The sequence below is a fragment of the Trematomus bernacchii genome, unplaced genomic scaffold (assembly GCF_902827165.1).
Source record: "Trematomus bernacchii unplaced genomic scaffold, fTreBer1.1, whole genome shotgun sequence".
Classification (NCBI taxonomy): Eukaryota; Metazoa; Chordata; class Actinopteri; order Perciformes; family Nototheniidae; genus Trematomus; species Trematomus bernacchii.
The window spans coordinates 4,361,172-4,386,221 of record NW_022987656.1 but is presented as its reverse complement, the minus strand read 5'-3'; positions in this window follow the sequence as shown (position 1 = coordinate 4,386,221).

Sequence of the window (25,050 nt, the reverse complement as noted above, 5' to 3'; positions counted from 1 at the left end):
CGCTGCTTTATTTCTGTCTGTAGGCAGTTGTTGTGAGTGTGGACGGAGCATATACAACGTTAGCTTAGCCTGATCGATCCGATCTCCATTCAGAAAACACGCATTTTAAAAGGTTTTTCGCCTGCCGTCTTGTCTGCAGACCGGTATCAGTATGTTGTTACTTCGTCAATCATTTTGAAACGTGTATTACAATTAAATCACGGTAAAATGTTCATTTTGTTGTTGTAGCCCCTTTGCCAGCGATTCTCTCTGACCATTCAGCAGTCGAGAGTGTTTACGTCACTAGTTTAGCATATTCAGCCCGGTTGTTGGCCCGGTAAGAACCTCAATTTTGGAGGGCCAGAAAAAAGGTGAAAAAGTAGCCCTGAGCCGGAACTACCCCTTGTGGAAAAGCAAAAAAAAGCGTCCTGCCATGAGGGATTTGGAGGCAGGTCAGCCTTCAGTCAGCCGCTCATGTCGCGGTTTTTGCAGGGGGTCAGGAGGCAGTGCCCAGCAGTGCACGCCTCCGCCCCACAGTGGGACCTGCCGTTGGTGCTCGAGGCTCTGGTCACAGAACCATTTGAGCCTCTGGAGCTCTCCTCCCTGAAAGCACTGTCATGGAAGACGGCGTTGCTACTTGCCTTGACTTCGGCCAAGAGAGTGTCCGAGCTGAGCGCTCTGTCGGTGCACCCAAGTTGTATTTTGATCCGGGGTGACCGTAGCGGGGCGACACTCAGACCGAACCCCTCCTTTGCTCCCAAGAGCCTAAGGAGTTCGTTCAGGTCAAGGGCTATTCAGTTAGGTGGCTTTAGTCTTCCACCCCATATTGGGGCCAGGGAGGCTAAATTGCACCTCCTCTGCCCGGTGCGTGCGCTAGCATGTTATGTAGGGCGCACAGCTGCCATTAGGCGCACTGAACAGCTGTTTGTGTGCTTTGGAGATGGTGTGGCTGGAAAAGCTCTCTCCAAGAGGCGCCTGACAGGATGGCTCTGCGAGTGCATTACACATGCCTATGGACGAGCGGGGAGAGCCCTCCCCACGGGGGTCCGTGCACACTCTACACGGGCTGTGGCTGTGTCAACAGCCTTATTCAGCGGCTTGAGTGTAGAAGATATATGCACGGCGGCGTCTTGGTCTACGCCAGGCCCCTTCATAAAGTTTTATCTCTTGGACATGTCTGGCTCCTTCTCGTTGCCTGTGCTTGCCAGGGCAACACATGACTGGTGAGAGGGGGGTGGCTGTGGGTCAGTAGGTATCTGACCCCCCCCTGGACATAATGCGCTTGTGTTTTTTCCCATGCTCCTTAGGGACCCGGGTAACATGGTGCGCAGTAAGCCCCATACAGGACTGGAGGACTGTCCATGCACACTCTACACGAGGTAAGCGTGTGTGAGTGTGCCTTATCCAAGCTGCGGCCCTGACTTCTCCACAGAAAACCTTGATCAGCGCTGCATTAATTTTAAGTCACGTTGATGTTGCTGCAGTTCTTAGCGCAAGCTATACGATACATTTGTAATAAATACAATCAATTTACATCAATATTTTGAGTGAAGTTGTTGGTTTATTTTGTATGCATGTGTGTTATAAGTGAGATAATGTGCAGCGATGTGGTCATGAAAAACAAAAAGGAACACCAACTGGGTGAGCAGGTCCTGACGCACATTATCCCTTACATAGGATTTCAATTGTCTATTTCCGAAACCAAAATCTCGATAAATCCTGTAATAAAAAGGAAAACATTCCCCCAAAAAGGATGTAAAAAAGGGCCTTCTGGCTCAGTTCCATTCCTGGTTACACCACACATTATGCAGATCTTCTAGTAAAACACCCTCCAGCTGTCATAAGCTCTGTGTTTCTCCTTTTGTGTCCAGTTGCATTACTCCCCATTTTCATCAGCAGCCGAAGCTCCCGCTTTGGGATTTTCATACTTTTTTAAGCTTGTTATTCTTAATTTCTAAGAGTCCATTTCCATTCACTTCATTTTTAACTACATCACGTCACCGTCTCCTAAGCCGCTGTCATTGTTGTCATATTTGTTTACCGGTCATGCCATTTTACGGCTTAAGTCGGCAGTTTTTTTTCATCCTCTCGTTTTTGTTGTTGTTGTTTTGGTCACGCTCCAAACTGGCGTTGACCTTTGTAAAGGGATAATCTACTAAATCGCTCAGCCGGCCATAAAGAGCTTTTATTTACTGCGCTCTGTCTCCTGGCATTTCAAACCCACTCTCTCTGTCTCTGAATCTCCCATGATCCTCCCACTCACTCCCTCTCCCTCCCTGTTTTATCTCACTCACTTCAACTCAATCACAATCTCTTTTTCTTGACCCTTGTTGCCCATTTCTCCGCATTTCTTTCCTAATTTTCAGCCTTTCTAAATCCATTCTTCTTGACCTCTTCATCAAACAAATTATCTTTTCTTCCTATTCCCCTTTCCTCAAGTCTCTCTCTAACCTTGTTTGGTGTGTGTGTGTCTGTGCCGTATTTTCGGGGTTATTTAATTATCAATCCTCTCGATGAGGGAGTTGGCACACACAGTCAAATTATCGCAGACTTCATAAATTAACAAAGCCCAGATATTACGCACAGACACACACACATACACAGCCTGAGACTTGTTGAGACACACACTCACGGAGACATGTGACCAGTGTGTCACAACTAGTTAGACAGAGGCAGGCATAACAACACACACCCACACTGTCTGAGACATCGTTACACACACACAAACACTGTGTGCCACAAGCAGTTAGATGAAGAGGGAAGGAAAAGTGAGTGTGCACACAGTCTGAAAAACACGCACACGCCGGTTTTAAAGTGCATCACAGGACATACGCAAAGGGTATTGGGGTGTATGCGTGTCGTAGAAAGAGATTATGGCTCTTAAATATACAGCTGTGTAATTATACTTCCCATGCATCTGTTTTTGTTGGCCCAGAGTAATCCTTTGTGTGAAACTCATTCACACAGCCAACTCACACAGGTTTATATTAGGGCTGCGTTAATAACGCGTTAACGCAAAAAAAAATTAACGCCACTAATTATTTTAACGCGATTAACGCATGTGTATTTTTTGTCCTCGGCCGCCCCGTAGTTTCAGAGCGCATCGAGTTTAAAATACCATCTACAAGCTGATGCTGACAGCCCCGCTCCTGCCGCCCGCTTGTGGCAGACCACACTTCCACGCTCACCGGCAGGCCATCGGGAGGACCGGGAGGGTGTGTGTATGTGTATTGTATTAATGTATGAGAGAGGTTGTTGTGTTTAATATTCATGAGAATATTTGTCATTGTTCAAATGATAATAAACAAACATATAAAGCATATTTGTCCACTCATATGTTGATAAGAGTATTAAAAACTTGAAAAATATTCCTCTAAGGTACATTTAGAACAGATACAAAATGTGCGATTAATTTGCGATTAATCGCGCTTAACTATGGACAATCATGCGATTAATCGCGATTAAATATTTTAATCGACTGACAGCCCTAGTTTATATGTAAATACTAAGGATGTATAGAGCATTTGCAGTTTTGATTTGGTGTCTGAACTCTATAGGCGCATTCATCTTGAAGCGCTACTTTAGCGCTGCGTTCAAAGTTCAAATTATTTCAACGTTACTTTGTTTTATCGCTGACCTTTTGAAACCCAACTAACACATGACAGCTGTATGTAGCGCTGCAAGCTAGTAGGGGAGGTAACCATTGAAACAAAACTTAACTAGCTGTTTTCACACCAAGGCTCCGTGCCCAACTTTGCGACGAGAAAAGAGCAAATTGCGTATCATGTGAATGCAGCTTAAGCGTGAGCTAGGATCAGAGTTGTGAAGCAGATTCTGGAATGGATGTTGGCATAATGGATATGCATCGAGACGTCTCAAATATACTAAAAGGGTACTACACCTATTTAGTATTTTGAAAATATTTGCCTCCCTTCCCATCAAAGTGCCATTTGCTGTTTAAATTGTACAAGTGGTGCGCCACCCAAAATTGCCACAACCAAAAATGGGCACATCTTAAAGTTCTCATTAGCTTTTTGCAGATGCTGTTCTGTTGGCGTCATTGGTCTGCGCCAGTTGACCTTCAGCAAAGCAGCTTGGATAAGGATCAGAACCTCAAATTTGATTTTGTGGTTTTTTTTTTATTTGAAAGTATCAACAACTAAAGTTGCTCTGCTGAGGTTGAAACATTATAGAACAAACATGCGACACAGAACGATGAGAACAGTATGAACTGGGAGAACTGTCTGTATCCTGAATACATGACGGACTACATATTGTAGTTTAAAAACTAAAGTTTTCATCCAATTTTCAATACATGTCCAGTTACTAGTCAAGCATTTTTTAGGTTATCTAGGTTTTCAGGTTTGCAGCGGAGTGTGAAATGGCTGGGATGAGGATCAGCAACTCTAAATCTGAGGCCATGGTTCTCAGTAGGAAACCGATGGACTGTCTTATCCGAGTAGGGAATGAATTACCCCAAGTGGTGAAGTTCAAGTAGCTCGGGGTCTTGGTCTCGAGTGAGGGGACAATGGAGCGTGAGATGGGCCCGAGAATCGGAGCAGCGGGAGCTTCAACGCACCGTTGTGACGAAGACAGATCTGAGTCAGAAGGCAAAGCTCTCTTTCTACCAGTCTATCTTCGTTCCTTTTCTCACCTATGGTCACGAAGGATGGGTCATGATCAAAAGAACAAGATTATGAATACAAACATCCATAAAAGGTTTTCTCCGGAGGTCGGCTGGCATCTCCCTTAGGGATAAGGTGAGTGGTTCAGTCATAGGGACGGATTCTGGTTAGAAAGGAGCCAGGAGGTGGTTTGGGCAGTGAGGATGCCACCTGGGTGCCTCCCTAGGGAGGTGTTCCAGGCACGTTCAGTTAGGAGGACACCAAGGGGCAGACCCAGGACCAGGTGGAGGGATTATATCTCCATGCTGGGAACGCCTTGGAATCCCCCAGTCAGAGCTGGTTGATGTGGCCAAGGAAAGGGAAGTATGGAACCCTCTGCTGGAACTGCTTCCCCCGCCACCCGACTCCTGATAAGTAGTGGAAAAAAGATGGATGGATAGTGTTGTTGGCTTTTTTCTTATTGCATTTGACAAACACAGACACACAGGGGAAAACAGGTAGTGCCTTTTAGGAACATCAAAACAGACCACAGTTAAATCTGGAGTCATTAAAACAGACACACAAACATTTTGCACGCATGCACAAAGTCATCCAGACATAGAGGAGAAAATACATTTTTGTTTTCCAAGGGAACTTACATGAGGTGTAAACCACATGCTTAAGCACAAATGAATTGAGACAGATTTAAATACCACCCACTGCTTTAACAGTGCGCACTGTCAAGTTGGTGTTATATTTTGCCCTCTATCCTGATATGAACATTGGATAAAGCCAGGTTCAAAATTCTTGTTTCATTTTGTAGTCATATTAGAATCTAAAGTTTTTACAGAAGGGATTTTGGATATCTCTTTTTATCACTCCATAAATCAGAAAATACTGTCAACAGTCCTAAAATATCAATATTCGCAATGTTTTTAGGTATAAAATGTTATATAATTAAGGCTATGAATGATATATGAACAAACCCTTGTGTATAAACCTTCAGAATATTGATAGGAATATAACTGGAAGGTTTGGTATATGTAAATGCTACTGAAGTGGACATTTCTCATAGGAGAAAAAACTCATTTTGAGAAAAACGACCTTTAAAGATTGTTGTGTGGCGCAAGCTAAACTCTCCTGTTCTTTGGACGATAGCTTGCGCATCGACGCACTCCGTGACGGTATTTCATAGTCAGGGTCATTTGTTTTTTGTCTAGCCTTGCTTCGTGCAAGTGACAATTGTTGTCGTCTTCTCTGTGAATGTTTTTTTCGCTGTTCTTTTGCCATTTTGAGATTAAAATTTCCAGCGAAAGCAAAACCAGGAAGTGTTTTAGCACACCACGTGACGCATCTGAACAAATCACGTTGTCAGAAATTTACACCAGCCAATGAGATTTCATTTTTGGTTTAAGACCCCTTTGTACTTTCACGATTGGTTGCTGATACAAAGAAAATGACCATATTTGGATCCGATGAGATTGTGCAGGAGAGACGGAGCTTTCCAACGATACTTCTGATGACATGGTGCAAACAGCGGTCGCGGTACTATATGTTACGTTAGAATGCTAACTTTTGGTGAATTTAGGAGAAATCTAGAGACGCAAATAGACAAACTATAGTAAAAATAAACATCTAAATGTGTATTTTGTACGTTTTCCTTCCAAAAGCCTGAAAGAAAACATGTTATGGAATCAAAATAGCACAAAATCTCAAAATTGACCAGTGCATGAAAAACGATGTTTTTGCCTGCCGTGTCTCGCCTTAAGGATCTTGTTTTACTCTTCATCTAAAAATCTCCTCAGTGATCTCACCTGTTGACCCCTGCATGAGAGGGAAATGTTCAGATAAGTGCAGTATACTACAGTACCATGACCTTCCCCAAATATCTCAAGTAAGAGATCTAACCCCACATGAACTGAGCCGTAGTCAGATTGAAGACATGGATAAAGTAAAAAGGAAAAAACCTTCTAGTGTTCATCAAGAGAGTTTAGCGGTCAAGTAATGGATGAGATGCAGGTACGGATAAGTGTTCAAAAGTAAAGATACAGAAAAACCACTTTTATTCAGTACAAAACTGATTTTGATACCTAAATCTGAATATCTGCTAAAGTGATACCAGAGCTCTTTTTTTGCATTAACATCCAAATAATTTAATTTTCAAAATACTTGTTCAACCTGTCAGGGTTTTTCTTATACTCAGAGAACATAAAGCATTGATTTTAAAAGGGGCCCTACAATGCTAATTTTAAGGCTCAGATTTGTGTGTGGTGCCTCTACTGTGACATGTTTCCATGCTTTAATATTCAAAAAGGGCTTTATTGTTCTCATACTGATTTTTGTTTACCCTCTGTCTGAAACCAGAGCCACGTCTGCTTTTTTATTTTTAAGAAAATAAATAATGGGAATAATAATATTTTTTAGTAAATGTTGCATTCAATATGTCTCAGAATCAGAATACCTCTATTAGTCCCACAGAGGGGAGATTTACGTAGTTACAGGAGAAAAAAAGAGCCACAGACAGCTTAATGTTATATATGTTACGCATAAGTTATGATATAATAAAAAATATAATAAAAAAATAAAAAGTTACATAATTTTCAAAATACTGTAACAGTTCTTAGGATTTAGCAGCCAGGTATATATAGCACAGTTTTAACGGCATATATATATATATATATATATATATATATTGCACATATAGCACATATTGCACATAGTTGGATGGTATTTAACAGCAGCAAGTTACACAATTTACAAAATACACATCTTGTAACAGTTCTAAGGATTTAGCAGCCAGGTATATATTACACAAATTAAGGTTGTATGCCAATATAACTAAATCTGTTTAGTTTTATGGTTATGGTTAAGGCAGCTGCTACAATGTTTAACATACAACAACATAATTGAAGTCCAAGTGAACATCAAGAATTTAAAATAAAACTAAAAGAGAAAGGATGAGTTAAAACTGTTGTGAAGCCAAGACATTCATGCACCCTTCATTTAAGTGAAAATACATATTTACATGCACATTTTTTACACTTACAAAAAACAAATATATACTTTCCACTTGTTAAGAGGTTTTACGCCTCCAAAGCTTTACCAGAAATGGTTGACTTAATATTGGTGCCCACAAACACAACATATGTAGGTCAGGTATTTTGGAGTGGTAAGTGTTGTATGATCTCCTTCCAAGTCCTCCAGACATAGTGGGGCGTTTACTTGGCCTGATTCTTTCTGGGACGATAAGGAAGGGGATAAAGAAAGCAGATATATCTGACTTTTCCTTAAAAAGGAAGATTTATAAGAATCCATGGAAGTATAAAGTTAGGTTGGGATAAAATGGTACCACCATAGGATACAATATGATAGGATACAACAGAAGATTTTATCTCTGGCAGATGGGTTCAGAAGGTGCAAAATGTCAACTTCAACCATCATCAAAAGGACCTGTGGCTTGTGAGAAATAACTCAAATTGTATCTTAAATGAGCTTGGCTCCCATTATACTGTAATCAGCCTTTACATTTATAACTTAAATGGTTTAATGCAACAGGTTTTCACGCGATTTTCTTGAAATTTCAACAAGATTAGATAGATAAGAGTGTGACAGTTTGCGTTTGCTATTAGTAAAAACTAATAAAAATGGGTTAGGATTAGGGGTTAGTGCAGCTGGAACAACTGTAAACGTACAAAAGCATAATTGAAATCCAAGGTTAGAATACGATACAATGGTTGATATAGAGCAGGGGTAGCCAACACGGTGCCCGCGGGCACTTGGTCGCCCGCAGAGGCAACGTGAGTCGCCCGCGGGGCATGTTCTAAAAATAGCTCGCCAAGCAAATCCAAAATGTATAAAATACACAAAACAAAAAAGGAAATGTAATTAAAAGAATCTACCCTATGCATAAACGAAACCTAAATCATAGCGAACTCTATCTACTTACTACAACTCTATATCTATCTAACACCCCTCCTCCCCCCACCCCCACAATTAATATCTACCAATCACGTTCTTGCTTGATTTGCGGGACCAGCGTTGCAGTCTGGAAGAAAAGCAATGTGGCACCTCCCCGCTGATTTTCCTTCTGGCAGAATCTACACAACACATCAGCCCCATTGAACAGCCTATCATGCCAGCCTATACAACACATGGGGGGCAGAGTTTTACTCTGTGTGTTGCAACTTGCATATATTTATTGCACTTGACGCACACACGCATGGCGTAATTTCCACCTGGGACAGGGGGGAAATGTCCCCCGCTCTTTTCGAAATCCCCTTTGTGCCCCCCCACTTTAAAATATGTTTATTATTATTTTTTAACGCAAGCCGTCGATCGCCACGGAGGAGCTCAGAGCGAGAGAGCTAGGGAGGGAGGGAGGGAGAGGGGGAGAGAGAGAGCGAGAGAGCTGGGGGGGGAGGGAGGGAGGGAGAGAGAGAGAGCTAGGGAGAGCATACCTTTATCTATTTAATATAGATACAGTAGCGTGGCGTGGGGAAAAATGTAGGGGAAGCCCATTTTTTTGGGTTGGTTGGGGGGGGGGGGGTGGTCAATAACGTAACCAGATGAGTGATTACAGCGCCCGGTATCATTTTACACACATTTGTATCACACAGATGCAGGACTTGCACACGCCTGTTATCTAACCGCACGCACTCTCCAGCCGAAACTCTCGTTTTATTAATTTAAGCATTTTCTTATTAATTTATGCAGACACACCCCCCCCCCAAATGCAATACCAGCCGCTCAATGCGCAGTGCAGATTCGGTAATGAATAAAAAAGAAGCATTCATTCACAAAGTAAATCAGGAGACTTTTAAAGTTTTATGTACACATCAAAATATCAGTAGGCGTGTATGAAACACATGAATTCAAAAACAATTATGTACAGAAACATTTGCATGCGATAGTCCACCTTCTCTTCCCTTCCCTTTCTAACACACGGCAAGTGCAGCAACAGTCCTCGTCTCTGTAATTAGCTCAGTCCGTAGTCCAAAAGTAACTAAAAAATATAAACAATCTCATCTATTCAGGTGAAATCGCCAGCCGCCTCTGAAGGGAAGCCAGAGCCAGCTGGCTTCCCTTGGCATGGCCCTGACCAATCACAGGTTGGCAGGGGCATCACGTGGGCCTCATCTGATTGGTCAATCCCTCAATTTTTTTCACCAAGGGAAGCCCGATCCGACTGGCCTCCTCTCGCAACAGTGAATGCAATCTACTGTTTCACCATAACATCTAGAGGGGCGCTGTTTGTTTCACTCTTTGTAAAATACTCAATGAGAGTGGGGGAGAGACGGGCCGGCAGCAACACACAGCAAAGGAGAATTATCGAAACAAAACAAAGTGTTTTTATTTATTTATTTAAATTATAACTACAATCCGAAAAAACAGGGGAAGCCTGGCTTCCCTTGGCCTCCGGGAGAAAACGCCACTGTATAGATAAAGTAAGAAATCATTCCAATGTGTACTATAGGACAGTAAAAAAAAATCAAAAAACAGTTTGAAAGGGGAGTGATTAGTAAAAATAAGCATACATAAAAAGAAAAAATGCTAACTAGGTAACATAAGATAAGAATAAACCAGTTTAAATGATTTGTTATTGGTTGTGATCATATTCTAAAGATGTTTGGATTATTGAAAAGTATACAGCTCCCTTTCATCTGAGTGTTGAGAGCTGTTTCCATACATTCATCTTGTGCTCAAAGTGCTCCAGATTGATGCATTTCACTTCAACATTAAAAAATAATCTTCCTGGGGGTGCATGCCCCCCGACCCCCCTAGAGGAGGTGAGGACCCCCCTGGAGGAGGTGAGGCCCGTCCACCCCCAAATAAAGCAGGTTAAAATAATTAGATTGCATACATGTTCTTTTAGTAAACACTGAAAACGGGTCCCACAGACCCAAACAGCAAACAAAGGTTAAAGGTCAGCATATCATAATGTTAAAATGTGCTAAATATATACACGGCAAAAAAAAAAAAAAAAGAGGAGTAAAAGTAGCCCCCGACTTGTTTTATATTTTAAAAGTAGCCCTCACCCTAAAAAAGGTTGGTGACCCCTAATATAGAGCAACAGAAGTTATTTATTGTCTCTGGAAGATGGGTTTAGAACGCACCAAATGTCCACTTAAACATCGTCAAAAAGTACCTGGGTTGCTTGTGAACAGAGAAGAACAATGATTGTATCCTAAATGAGCCTGGATTCCATTATATTGTAAGCACACGTTTACGTTTTAAGTAGGAGTTACTTTGGCTTGGATTTTTGCCGGTGATGGATGTTTTAAACTATAATTAAGGCCATTCAACCCTGTCTAGTGATGCCTTTTGTAATTGAGGGTTTGGTGTACACTTTTTATCCCTAGCCTCATGGAAAATTCTACCTCTAGTTGAATGCCTTGGAGAGAAAAACACTTATCCCCCCTCACAATCTCTCTAGGGACTCCAAAAAACAAGACTTCTCTCAGCAGCACCTTTTTTTCCAAATCATTGGTTCTGATCTGGGAGAATGAAGCTGAGACACTCTACAGCAGGGGTATTCAACTAAAATTCAACGAGGTCCAGTTAGAGAAAATCTCCCCATGCAAAGGTCCGGAACATCAAAATGTCTAACTTGCTTTATGAATTAGTGTGATATATATTGAAGTAGCCTGTAGCTTTATCAACGTCTGCATGTAACAACTTTTAAAAATAAAATAGAGAAAATAAATAAAATAGCTTTTGAAAATATGTGCATCTTAAAAGTGCTTAATTTTAGATAAATAAAATAAAGTGTAGCAGCAGCTTGAGTTTCCCTTTTTCTTTGTTAACCGTTTCACATCATGACTTAACAGTTTCAGACGATTATAGAACAATATCAGTCTTTACACATCATAACAATTGAACAGTTTTAAAGTTTCTCTTTCTTTCCCTCTTATATTGCAGTCCCTCACTCACTTTTTTTTAATTCAGTGCGAGAATTGAGCTTGAGTTTGTCCTGCCAGGAGTTTGTAAATCTGGGCTGAAATGGTGTCAGGGCCATTCTCATACACATGCAGGTGCTCATTGGTTAGCCTCGGTTAGCCTGCCCTGGAACGATATTTAGTTTTAATTTGGATCCTGGTGGACTGATCATATTGGGCTCTGAGACTGCTTATTTTTTGTGACCTCCGTTCTGACTTGAGAGGGAATGTTTGGTCAAACACTTTGTGTTTTGTCTCATAGTGGCGTTTTGGCACTTTTAATGAGCGCCACGGTCTCTGAACAAATGAGACACACTGGTTCTGTGCTCCCAGTGGGCAGGATGAACATGAATGAGTCCGTCCACTCAGGGTTAAAAGCTCTGTTCTCACTGTCCACTTTCCTCTTCTTGGAGAGCGCCATGTGTAATTATTTGTCTCTCCCTGTCTGCCGCTAACACGCCTGTTCACTCTCCTCTCCGTCTTCTCTCCCTGTATCGCTAATTATTCTCTTCACTCACTTTCCTCTCCGCTTCTCTCCCTGTATCGCTAATTATTCTCTTTACTCACTTTCCTCTCCGCTTCTCTCTGCCGCTCTCTCATCTCTTCTTCTGTGTTTCTCTCCCTGTATCGCTCACTCGTCTCTTTCGCCCCCTGTCGGCGGCGGTTAAAATAGAATCGCCCCGTCAAAATTGAAATCCCCTATTAATGTATTGATTATAGGTCCGGGTCCGTATAGGTCGGCGTCTGGGTCCGGATCCGGACCGCGGTCCGCCTGTTGCCGACCCCTGCTCTACAGCCTTACTGGCTAGATTGGGTTGGGGAGCTGTATCCAATGTGTTAGTTAGGGAGAATTGTTTTCTATGTTATTCTGTAGAAGTTAATACATTATGTGAAAACTTCGGTGCAGTTTCATAGTGATTGGATGGGATTTGGTACACCTTGTCGAGTCTAGACATACCCTTTCATGCTCATTTGGTTTGCATTAGCCATGCTTATGTCTGATATGGACAAAGTCTGTAAAACGTGTTTATTTCCCTTCCAATATTCTTAATAGAATAGAGAAAATCGATATACACACTCACAGATCAATGTTACAGATCTGGTTGGACACAGTATGATTACAATAATTTATTTTCTCAAAACAAATGCAGAGTATCGATACAGAATGTCCTTGCGACTGAAATTGCTACTTATATGGATGGATAAGGATGTTAAATCTGTAGTCTGTGTTGCAGCAGAAACATTTTAATGTATTTCTTACTGCATTAGATTTTGAATCAGTTTTATTGAGTCTGCAAATCTATATCCAAGAATTTAAAAGACTGGCGCAGAGAAATGGATCATGTATCAGAGTGGGTTTTTTATGACTAATTTGATCTCTCTTTATTAAAAATAATATTCTGTCGGAATGGCCTTGATATGTTATATTTCACTGAGATTACTTGTTCCAAATAAAATATATAAAAATGCCTGAAAAGCAGGTGTACAAATCATTAGGATTCAGAGACATTTTACATAAATCCATCAAACCAACAAACCGGCCAACAAACTGTCCAAATATACTTCCATCCATTCAACCAACAAACCATCCATTCAACCGGCCGTCCAACCAATTTACCAACCAACCATCTATCGAATAATCCATCAATCCATCCATCCATCCAATCAACCAACCAACCAACCAACCAACCATCTATCAATCAATCCATCAATTAAACCAAGCAACCAAAACCAACACACCATTCATCCATCCAACAATCAACCCGAACCATTTAAAAGACCATCTATTGAACCATCCATCCATCCAACCAACCAACAATCCAGCCATTAATCCATCTGCCACAGATGTTTCAGATGCTTGGTGAGAATGGATGTTGAATGCAACATCCATTCTCACCAAGCATCTGAAACATCTGTGGCTTTTGAAAACACACGAATCAATATTTTTCTTTCCATGTATGTGTCATGAATGTTTGTGTTAGTTAATATGAGTCACAGAGCCTTCCACACAGAACCACATATCTTTATAATTGTGTTTGTAAATTGAAAAAGTTGTCTCAGAGGTTGGAGCAGACCATTTTCAGATGCTTGCAAATTTCCTGACAGACCCTTAGCGTTATCACACACATGCACACACATACCTAGCGACCCTAACAGACATCCGTACAAGCTGTATAAAAAGGCTTTGATTCCACAAAGGCCTGTCCAAAAGTCTGTGTCCAATGCTTCAACTGTCTACTTACTCACAGACACACTCACTCACACACATATACAGGGCCGGCCCGTAGCACTGGCGACATAGCCGGTCGCCTAGGGCGCCAGATCTGGGGGGCGCTGCGCTGGTAGTTCTGGGATGGAAAACATTTTTTTTTACAGTTTGGCTCATCCAAATTTTCAGCCTTGATGTAACAACATTCATAATTAAGTCAAGGTAACACCCTTTTCACCCCGGTTACACTTTTCATTTGCCCTGTACGATGGGCGCTGTAAGTGATGAAAGTGGGGGATGTTGACTTATCAGGCGCCCCGTGCGAGCGAGCGAGCCTCCGACTCGAGCGAGCAAGAGAGAGAGAGAGAGAGAGGGCGCGCATCGGTACCGCGGATTGTTGTTGGATTGAGGCTGATAACTACAGCTCAGTGAGGTAAAGGACTCTGAGTGTTTAGATAGTTCACTTTAGTCTAAGTTATCTCAGTGGGTCTCAAACGGTTTGGTCACAATTTATTAGGGCTGTCCCGAATACCATTTTTCGGGCTCCGGATATTCGGTAGTAATCAGCAGCGAATATTCGGCCCGCGTAATCAGCAGCGAACCGCTTCAACACGTGTATTTCGATGTATTCACGGCATTCATTTTGTTATTCTACAGTATTGTTGTTTTATAGTTATTTGTTAATGTAACCCAATTTGTGTTTTTTGAAATTGAAAAGGATATCGCATTGTGTTTGTTACTTTCGTTGCAGTTGTATATGTCTTAAGTGTAATTTGGCTTGGCTTCCTATTTATGGACATGCTTTTATTTTGAAGGAGAGTTAGCGCAGTTGACAGGAAGTTGTTAGGGTTAGGTTTTGGAAACAACGTGACGGAGATTAACGGAGAAAAGTAATATCTACATATAAAGACGGAGAAAGTAAACGATAACGTTTATGGTTAAGTGTTAGCACCCCCCGAAGAGGCACAAGCTCTTACGTTGATATTGGAGATTTCAATAAATTCAATTTGAAAGAAAAACGGGAAAAAAACAAACAAAACGAATATCCGAATAACGAAATTGAAATATTTGTTTACATAAATTGTAGGGCTGTAACCGAATATCCGAATATTCGTTCGTTGGAGTACTATTCGGGTACAGCCCTACAATTTATGTAAACAAATATTTCCAAGGCACACCTTTATAATTATTAGGATAAATAAAAACAGGTTTGAAATCATTTCAATGTATACTATAGGACAGTAAACCAAAAATATCGTTTAAAACTGGAGAGATAAAAAAATATGCATAAATCATAATCTCGCCTAGGGCACCAAAATGTCTAGGACCGGCCCTGCACATATAGCTGTGATTCCTCAAACATCATCCAGCCTGGTAACTCATGGGGTTTCTCATTGTGCGAAAGGTAGGGAAGTATAGAAAATGAGGAAAAACAGGAGGAGACTATATCCACACTAAATTGGATGAAATACAGGCCTTCTATCCACAAGCCCCATAAAAAGGCCCTTCTAGGTTATTACATCGGAAAACAACAGCCCTGTATTTCATTGTGGGTGAGGAAACCTGGACTTTAGAAAAATAAAACATACAGTACGTTATGTGGGTTTGTATGGCTGCAGAGTTAAAACAAATAAAAAACATTATATTTCTAATCCAACTCAGATGTATTTATAAAAAAAGATAAGATAAAGCTACAGTATTTTGATACCTGTAAGGAAATTCAGGTTTCATAGCAGCAACAGCAATAAGAGAGAAGGAAACACAGGACAGGTAAGAGAAGAGAAAGAGATAATACTTTAACAGTATCAATTTAAGTAAAAGACCAACAAATGATGGGCTAAATCTGTTTACATATTAAAGGTATATGTTTCTATTAGATTGATGCAGTATAAAAGGCAATGCCATTTAACACTTTTTAGAGAAACCTTTAGAGGCTACATTTGGATTAACACCATTCCTCTGATTGGCTTTTGCTAGTATTATTAATCTGAATCTTTAACTACAGTTTTCAGATAAAGGCAGTGCACTGTTAATGGCACCAGACAACATAAAACCTCCGTGGCTAAGTTTGTGACCCGCAACATGTATTTGAGATGCTGAAGGGCAAAAGAAGAAAAAGATGAGTGAAGCCTGTGACAGTCACACCAGGGGACCAATAGCACCCTGAGCTCCCCACACTAAACTAAAGAGAGAGAAACGGTGCATTAACCAAAAAACAAAGCTGAGAAAACTGGACTAGCAGATCATCTATCCTCAAAGAAAAAAAAAAGAAATAGGGGCAAATTGTAGACTGAAATCCTAATCTAAGGACAACTGAGCGCCACCTTGTGTGGCAGCAAAGTAAAGTATAAAAGGAAGAGAATATGAAACAGATATACATCAGTTATATACCAAAAGAACAATTGGACTTAAGTGCAGAACTTCAGTAAATGTACTTACTAAGTTTCCACCACTGCATTTTTGTAGCGAAGGCCCTTGGTTGTATTGGTTGTGATATTATATTAACGGATTGCTCTTTGTTCCCAGAGTATAAGTCCAAGAGTTCAATAAGCAACCTGGCCCTGTCAAACTCTTTATCACTCTTTAACTTAGTGTGGACGTTTAAGAGGGAGGTAGGCAGCGGAAAGAGACGGGGTGAAAATAGTGAAGGCTGAACAGAGAGGAGGATTAGCGGGGGAATAAGGGTGTGATTCGAAGGCAAGGTGTATAGATGAATAAAAAGAAGAAAAAAACATAAGTGAAAGAAGAGAAAAGAAGGAGTAGGGGAAGGTTTAAACTAAAGGGGAAAAAAAGATCAGATTGAGAGAAATAAGAAACAATTTGAAGCTAAAGTTAGTGAGAAAGACATTGAAAGGTAGACAAAAGGACAGAAAGGAAGATGAACAGAGAAAGAGAGCCTTCTATCCTGTTAACCACTGAAAAAAGTGGATAAGGGTTAGGGTTATTACAATGTAATACAAAATGGTATTTTGTATCACATTGCTCCAGCAGATTGCTGAATCTTGCAGGCTTACAGAGGATAGCCACTGCTACTTCTTGACATATTACGTTTTTCAGAGACTATCTGATGGTGCTCTCCTACAAAGTTAAAATGGATGTTGAACTCAGTTGAGATTCATTTCTTCCTCAGGCAGTAGAGTGGTGCAAGATGAGTCCTAAAACCTGGAAATGCTGAAGAGATTTTCACGTTTTGTTCATTAAAATACATCAGTATTACCATGTTTAATGTTCATTAAACATTTAATGAACATTAAAATACATCAGTACACACCAGAGGTGTGGACTCGAGTCACATGACTTGGACTCGATTCAGACTCGAGTCAGCAATTTGATGACTTTGGACTCGACTTGACAAAATCACAAAACACTTGCGACTCGACTTGGACTTGAACACCAATGACTCGGGACTTGACTTGGACTTGAGCCTTCTGACTTGAGGTGACTTGATAATTTAATTCAGAGGTCTCCAACACGCCGATCGCGAGATGCCGCTAGAAGAGCAGACTCCCGTCGGGGAGAGCAGAATCTCCAGCCGCTGCAACTCTTGCTGAGAATCCTTGCAGGCAGGGGCGGGTCTTTATTTAGCTGGGCCACCATGCGGCCAATCATATGTGAGGACACACTAGGATCATACCATTATGTGAAAGAAGGGTGGGGGGCAGACGCTCCAAAGACAGCAGGTGTAGTGGTACAGGCCAGCTACACAGAGCGACGGGGAGACAGATTTAAATGCAAGCGCGTCGGAAAAAGTCAAGAAATTAGCGAAAACCGAAAAAAGAAGCAGCATTTCAATGATATTGAAGAAAGCAAAGCTGAGTGCAGGATTTGTAAAATGAAAATAACCTTCAGAGCAGGGTTTTTTTTTGGTAACCACTCAGGATTTATTGTCAGAGGTGGGAGAAGTTCAGATCTTGTACTTGAGTAAAAGTACAAAAGTATTAGCATCAAAATACAGTTAAAGTACCACCTGCAGAGGGATATAGATTCAGGTGTTCTTTTCCCCATAAAGACCGCCTCGCTGCACATTATCCCTTGCATAAAGATAGGTTGTGGGTCCCTTATAACATGTTGTACACAGTGGAAATAAACATTCTGGTTACCTCAACATCAGGGATCTTATCAATTAAACTCCTTCTGAATCAAACCCTGATCCCTCTTACAATAGAAGAAAACACGTTACTTTACCAGCAGAGAGAAAATAGATTATTACAGTATTAATGTGACTAATAAAGAGCAGTTTAATTATTAAGTATTATTCTGTTGATGGGTGTCATTACATTTGGTGAAAAACACATAATGACTTGTTTAAGACTCGTTTTGTCAAAGTTTAGGACTTGGACTTGACTTGAACTTGCCCATCCTGACTTGAGACTTGACTTGGACTTGAGCACAAAGACTTGAGACTTGACTCGGACTTGCAAAACAATGACTTGGTCCCACCTCTGGTACACACCCCACTCAAGAACGTCAGAATCTTCTCTGTGTCATGACAACTGTGGATGCTAACAAGTGACTAACCAAGACTACAAAACAACATCACGTCGACACAAGTCAGGATTTAGATTAGCGGTGGTGATGCAGAGCCATGCGACAATCTTACATAGGGATCTCCCTGCCGTACAGGAACAGGATATGGACCTTGTCACTATGAGAACCTTGGCAGCTTTCTATATATCGAAGAAGATTACTGTTACAACACATTATAGGATATGGTGGGACACAATATACATGCTCTTGAATTAGCATTGAACGGTGTCTCATTGGGAATGTGCCCTTTACATTTGACCGTTCCTAACTACTTAGAAGCAGTGGGCTGCCGTTATGCAGTTGTTGAGGTTCAACACATTATTACTTTATATGCTTTCACTGTGTGTACATAATACATTGTATTGTTAGTATGTTAAGCAGACCACTGGGAGTTGGACCAAAAGATTAAGCATGTGCGAGTCATTTTTCATATATGGGAGAAAACATTGTTTGGCTTTTTACCAAGCTGATTTGTTATTTGTCAGTTTGAATGCAAAGGTTATAGTGGCAATTACCAGAAATGCATTTGCGTGACTAGAAGTGCTTACAGCAGTTCCAATTATTTAGCGTTAATTGAAGGAATAATGTTATTAGGGTAAGGAATGAATACAACAATAAGGGAATGTGTTGCTCTAACTAGGACACACATATGTCGTAACGTTTTTGTTTTTGTACAGGTCAACAAAAAAGTGCTTTTGCCAAGGTCCCAAAGGAAGAAATCCTCCATTCACTTTTTCTTCAATGACAAGCATGACCATTTGCTTTTATGATTGATTAAGATGATGGAAAACTTAATACGTCATTATCATTGGTGCAGTGGGTAAAAGCTGAAAGCGGACATGTGGTTTTCAATATCTGAAGCTGGATTCAGGACCAATTTGGGGCTCTAAGTACTAGATGTGCTAGTAACTTTTCATACATTTGGTGAATAAGGCTGCTTTTACACGGGAACGTTTATGCACAGTATGCGTTTTCAAAAAAGTCTTCCGTTCACATGCATTCGTTTCATTTAACGTGTCTGTTCAAACGAGACCGCTGGAAACGCTGTAGTACATATGCCGGGACTGTAAGTGGCGCTGTACTTCCACACGAGACCGCTCGAAAGCGCTGGACACGCTGTAGTACATATGCCGGGACTGTAAGTGGCGCTGTAACTTCCGCCACAAAATACACCAAAAGCAGCGAAGAAGACCCCGGAGTAGCCCCGCAGCAATGTTGCCATGGCTACCCTTCTGTTTATGCCCCGCGGTGGATTTAGCAACATGTAGTAGTTCATGTAATTCTCCATGTCCACTTGTTGCTGATGGTTGTGGTAGAGGAGCTGTAGATTTTGCACTAACATCTGTAGCATGGTCGAGCTGTAGATGTTGTACTAACATCTGTAGCATGGTCAGTAGCAGTAGCACTAGCAGTAGCTACTGACAGTAGCTACTGGCCATGCTACAGCAGTGAGCAGCAGAGGTGGGGCTATCGTTATTTTTTCAGGAAATATTCGTATAGAGGCGATTACACGGACTCGTTTGACCCCCCAGAGAGTTTTGTTTGCAAATCTATCCACCTTGGGACCCGTTATCGTTTGTGGGGTCCGTTTGTTACGGCCTCGTGTAAATTAAAGGGCTATACGTAAGAGAAACTATGCAGATACAAGCCGTTTCGTTCTCGTGTAAATGTGGCCTAAGTCTGAGTGTTCTTGTTTCTTGTGGTAATTTGCAGTCTCAAGTGGTGCTTTAAACTCAGATGCAGAAGAATTTATTCTTTCTAAGAGCCCTGCAATCATTAGAACACAGACACTTGAGACATAATGGCACCAAGAAAAGCACTTAATGGTTTAGCTAAGTAACTGTATGATGTATATGAGTAGGTATATCATGTATAATCCAGAACAACTGATCTATTGTTTGTGCTTTTGTGTCATTATGTAGGTGGTTTATAAAAGCTTTATTGGGGTTGACTTAAATTGTCTTTGTTGACATACAGTATTTAACCTTTCATCTAATTTGAATTCATTAGCAAAGCTAATTAAACCTGACAGCTAGAGCTTGTATTGTTAGCTCCCTGCCACCATTAATTATAATTAGCAACTGTTTAGCTAGTAGCCACTGGCATGGCTCTATGTATGGCAATATCAGTCCACCACTTATGTCTGGGCTGAAATATCTTTGACAACTATTTGATGGATTGCCATAACATTTTGTATAGGGTCATCCATTGTCCCCAGAGGACGAATGACTTTGGTGATCAACTGACATTCCTCTTATTTAATTTAACCTGTGGCAAATCTATGAACGGATTGCCAAAACATTTGGTATGGACATTCTTGGTTGTCAGTGATGGCTTGTCCTTTGGGGATCAACTAACTTTTCATCAATTACAATAATCAGGTCCACAGTCTAGTGATTCCAAAATGTTGGTTCATTCCCTGATACCTGAAAAACAATGATACTGGTATTCAAAATCAGATGATTTTGGAGGCAATGGAAGCTGGTAAGTTTGTTTTTGTTTGATAAGGTTAACATGGTAAAGATCAGGGTGCACAGTACAACTAGTATATGCTTTTGTGAGGAAGTTGGGGCCTTTGGTGAATTTACTGAAGCAATTAAGTCTTTGCCGGAATTGTTAGACGCAGTGATGTGTCTGACATTATTAAAGTGGCTGTACAGGAATGGACTGAGGGGCTCCGGTGTTGGTGAAGACAGTTGATTATGTTTACATTGGCTTATTTGAAGCCAATGTAGTACTACTTACCATGGTTTGGCTTACTGATAGCTAATTTACCGGCATGATTCTTGCATTTTTTTGTTTCTTCATGATGGAATGCACTTATTGTGAGTCGATGAATGCATAAGCTAAATACAATGTAACTAAATGTAATGGGAAAAGCAGAATGGAAACAAAGTTGTCCAGAGATTGCAGATGTTATACAGATGTAGCACCTAATTTCGGGCGTCCCTACCACAGTGGGGCCGTGATCGGCACGGAGTCGATCCTCGCTGAAAGGAAAACCCCCCGCATGACTTGATACGCCCCCCCTTGATAAATTATAATGAAACCAGCTGCAATGGATCATGGATCCACCAGGGGGAGCAGTGACAAACGATTATTAATCATCATCCTGAGATTGAGATTGAGATCATCCTCACGATAATTTAATGTATCATATGTTCGCCGAATTGACATGAAAGCACTAACAAATATGAATTTGCTGTAGTCAACTTCATTAAAACTTTATTAACGTGCCTAAACTCAGTAATTCACTAAAAAGAGGTTTATTTTTAATGGAGCCTTGTCATCTCCCCACGGGCAAACAAGAATATTTACAGTGTTAATAGTTTACTGTATGATTACTGTTTAATATTACTGCTATAACAATCACACATTGAGTTTATTGTTGTGCAATGATAAAATTAGACCGTTGTTTTTTTAAATAGTCTGAATGAAACTCGGCATCTCTCAGTAGGTGATCAGCTGATCAGCGGGGGCTGTGTGTGACTCTTTGTTTACACACCTAATGGGCCATCAGCCACAGCTCTCCCCTCCCCCTGTGATTCTCCAGCAGTAAAGTTTAACTGTAGGTTTGTGTTTGCATATTTATGCTGTCGCAGTTCCCGTTGTTTCTATCGCGCATTGCCGGTATGAAAGGGTCTGTGGAAATATCAAACATTTAATTAAAGTGAAAAACAATGAACAAGACTTAACGTATTAATAATAATTAATTATATTTATTCCGTTTTGGATGTACGATTTTTGACTTTGTTTAGAGCAGTGATCTTCTCTTCCTCTCTGCAGCAGAGAGCTGAGCGCTGTCAGACCGGACCATGGCTGTAAAGGCAGAGGGGTGTCTCTAGTTCCCCCTCGACACATAGACTGATCCTTTTTTTTGTCCATGTCCGATTGGGTTAGAGCTGTTGCGACTGCAAACATTTTTAAACATTGACCATGTACCGTTCACCACCCCCCTACCCACCGACAGCTCCCTTAAGGTGATCAACGCAGGGCTGTGACTCTCTTTGTTTCAAATCTAGTAATGGGCCATTGGAATGTGACAAAACTCCCCCCTCTGTTCTCCAGCAGTGGTCTGAAAGGGTCTATGGAAATATCAAACATTTAATTAAAGTTTTAAAAACAGTGACGGGGTCCAAAATCAGAGGTGGAAGAAGTATTCCGATTATTTACCTAGGTAAAAATACGTGTTAGAAGTAAATGTCCTGCATTCAAAATGGTCAATTTCCCAAGTGAAAAGTGAAATGAATCATTATGTTATTAGTATTAAATACATAAGTATTTTTATAATTTATATTTAGAAATACTCTGTTGTAATTATTGATGCTTAAATGTGTTCATCCATTCAATGTGGCATCTGCTATAATGGGGTTAATGTATGATATTACTTAATAATACAACACAATATAATACATGATAATGTATAAGTTGATTTACTTCGATCTACTGTACTGTGTAAAAACACCACAACAATATTACAAAAATTATACTGCATATTAAAGCAAACTATTGTAAAGGTAAAAGTATGAGCATAACAAATAAAGAAGTGTAAACATTTACATTATTATTATTATGATTATTTAATATATAAAGACTATATATTATTGAATTACAATTAAAATAATAAGATTAGATATACTTTATTTGATCTAAAATATTGATATTTTTTCGTTATAGTATAGTAACCATAACAAATATGTGTTTAAATGCTATTCAGCAAAGACAACTGCAGAGCTGCAAACATTGCTGAAGTACTGAAAGTCCAGGAAACAAACTGAAGACCAAATTTCACCCAGTATTTGTGAATGAAGCGCCATCTCATGGTTAAATCCTGAAATTGAACAAATGGGGAAATTTGGCAACGCCCTCTCAGGAAATAGTGGGAGGGCTTTAAAATCCCAGCCACTGGGATCCGCTGGGTTTTTTGTTGGAATCCGGGTGGAGTCCATTCTAGAGTGCTACATCTGTAGTACAATGTTGACCTCATAAGCAAACTGATAGGGATCCAGCTGTAGTCAGACTGCTTGCAGGATGGTTTTTATGGCAGATTGATTATGGGTTTGAAAAAGATAGCAATACATTTGGTTATTTCCAAAAAGTGAGTCGTCTGTTTTTGTTAACATTTTAGAACCGTTTAGGGTTTCTCATGTTTTAATGTCCATGCTTTTGAGTTGTATTTGAGTTTTGCCAAGTCTAATAAAATACCCTGCATCTGTCACTGGATCCACAGCTTCCTCTGGAACAGACAACAACGGGTCAAAATAAACAACTCCACATCTCTCCCTCTGCACCTCAGTACAGGAGCTCCACAAGGCGGTGTCCTATCCCCCTGGTTATTCTCACTCTACACAAACCAACTCACATCTCAGCACCCCACAGTCAACATATATAAATATGCAGATGACACAACAATAACAGGACTCATCTCAAATAATAATGAAACACAATACCTCATTCAGATCCATCAAGCAGTCACCTGGTGCTCAGAAAACAACCTCCTACTTAACACAGCAAAAACCCAAGAAATAATCATTGACTTCAGGCGAAAGCCACAGCCCAAATCACCTCTATCTATCTCCGGCAAACTCATTTCCACCACAGACTCACTCAAATGTATTGGCACTCACATAAGCAATAACCTCAAATGGAAGACCAACACAGACCATCTACAAAAAAGCCAACCAAAGGCTATTCTTTCTGCGGCAGCTCAATAAATACAGAGTGAGGAAACATCTCTTAATCCAGTTCTACACAGCCATCATCCAAAGCATCCTCACATCATCCATCACAGTCTGGTACAGCAGTTCAGACACCCACTCCCGGAATAAACTTCAACGTATCATCAATAAAGCATCAAAAATCACCTGCAGTCCCTTTCCATCACTCGAATCACTTCACCACCAACGAACTGTCACAAGGGCAAAGAAAATCATTTCTGACCCCTCCCACCCAGCTCACCATGTCTTCCAACTTCTGCCCTCAGGGAGGCGCTACAGGTCACTGTCCACTAAAACCACCCGCTTCAAAAACAGCTTCTTCCCCTTTGCAATACGGACACTTGTCACGATCTGTCTGTGTTGTGTTTTGTCTTGTCTTTTTCTGTCTCTGGTTTCCTGTTTTGTTTTGAAATGTTTTCCTCCTTGTGTCTTCTCTGTTTCTTCTTCCTGTGTTTGCCTTCCTGTCTTAGGCCGTGTCTCAATTCAGGGGCTGCACCCTTCGGAGTACGCAGCCTACGCGGTCCACGGAGGACCCAGCCCACGTAGACCGGGTAGGCTGGACCGAGCGGCCTACGAAATGAGACGGTCTAGCCTACGGAGCGCTTCGTATTTACGTCCCGTGATACGCGCTGTTCGGTTGCGCTGCTCCAGCAGCCTGCTAGCAAATTAGCTTACAAGCTAACTCAGCTGAAAAGGATCCAGAAACTTTACTTTTACTTTTACATTTTTTGGAGATCACCGTCGGCGATGAATTAAAGAGGACCATGGCCAGGTAAATAAGATGAAGCTGCTCCTTTAGCCCCCAGTAATGTTACATTAGTAAGTTAACAAGTAAATTATATATAGCTGATGTAATTTAATCATATTATTTCCTATTTAAAATAAGTCTTAATTGTTCTGTACTAATAAAACAATATGTTTTTTAAATGAACAAAAGCATGTTGTATAGATTGATTCTTAACAATATTAGTGTTCTAATCTTAATAGCTGTGATCATAACAGTTTATATTCTCCTTCGTCCCCTAAACCTGCCCAGATGATGTCCCACTGACCTCAGGGGCCTCATTTATAACGCCTTG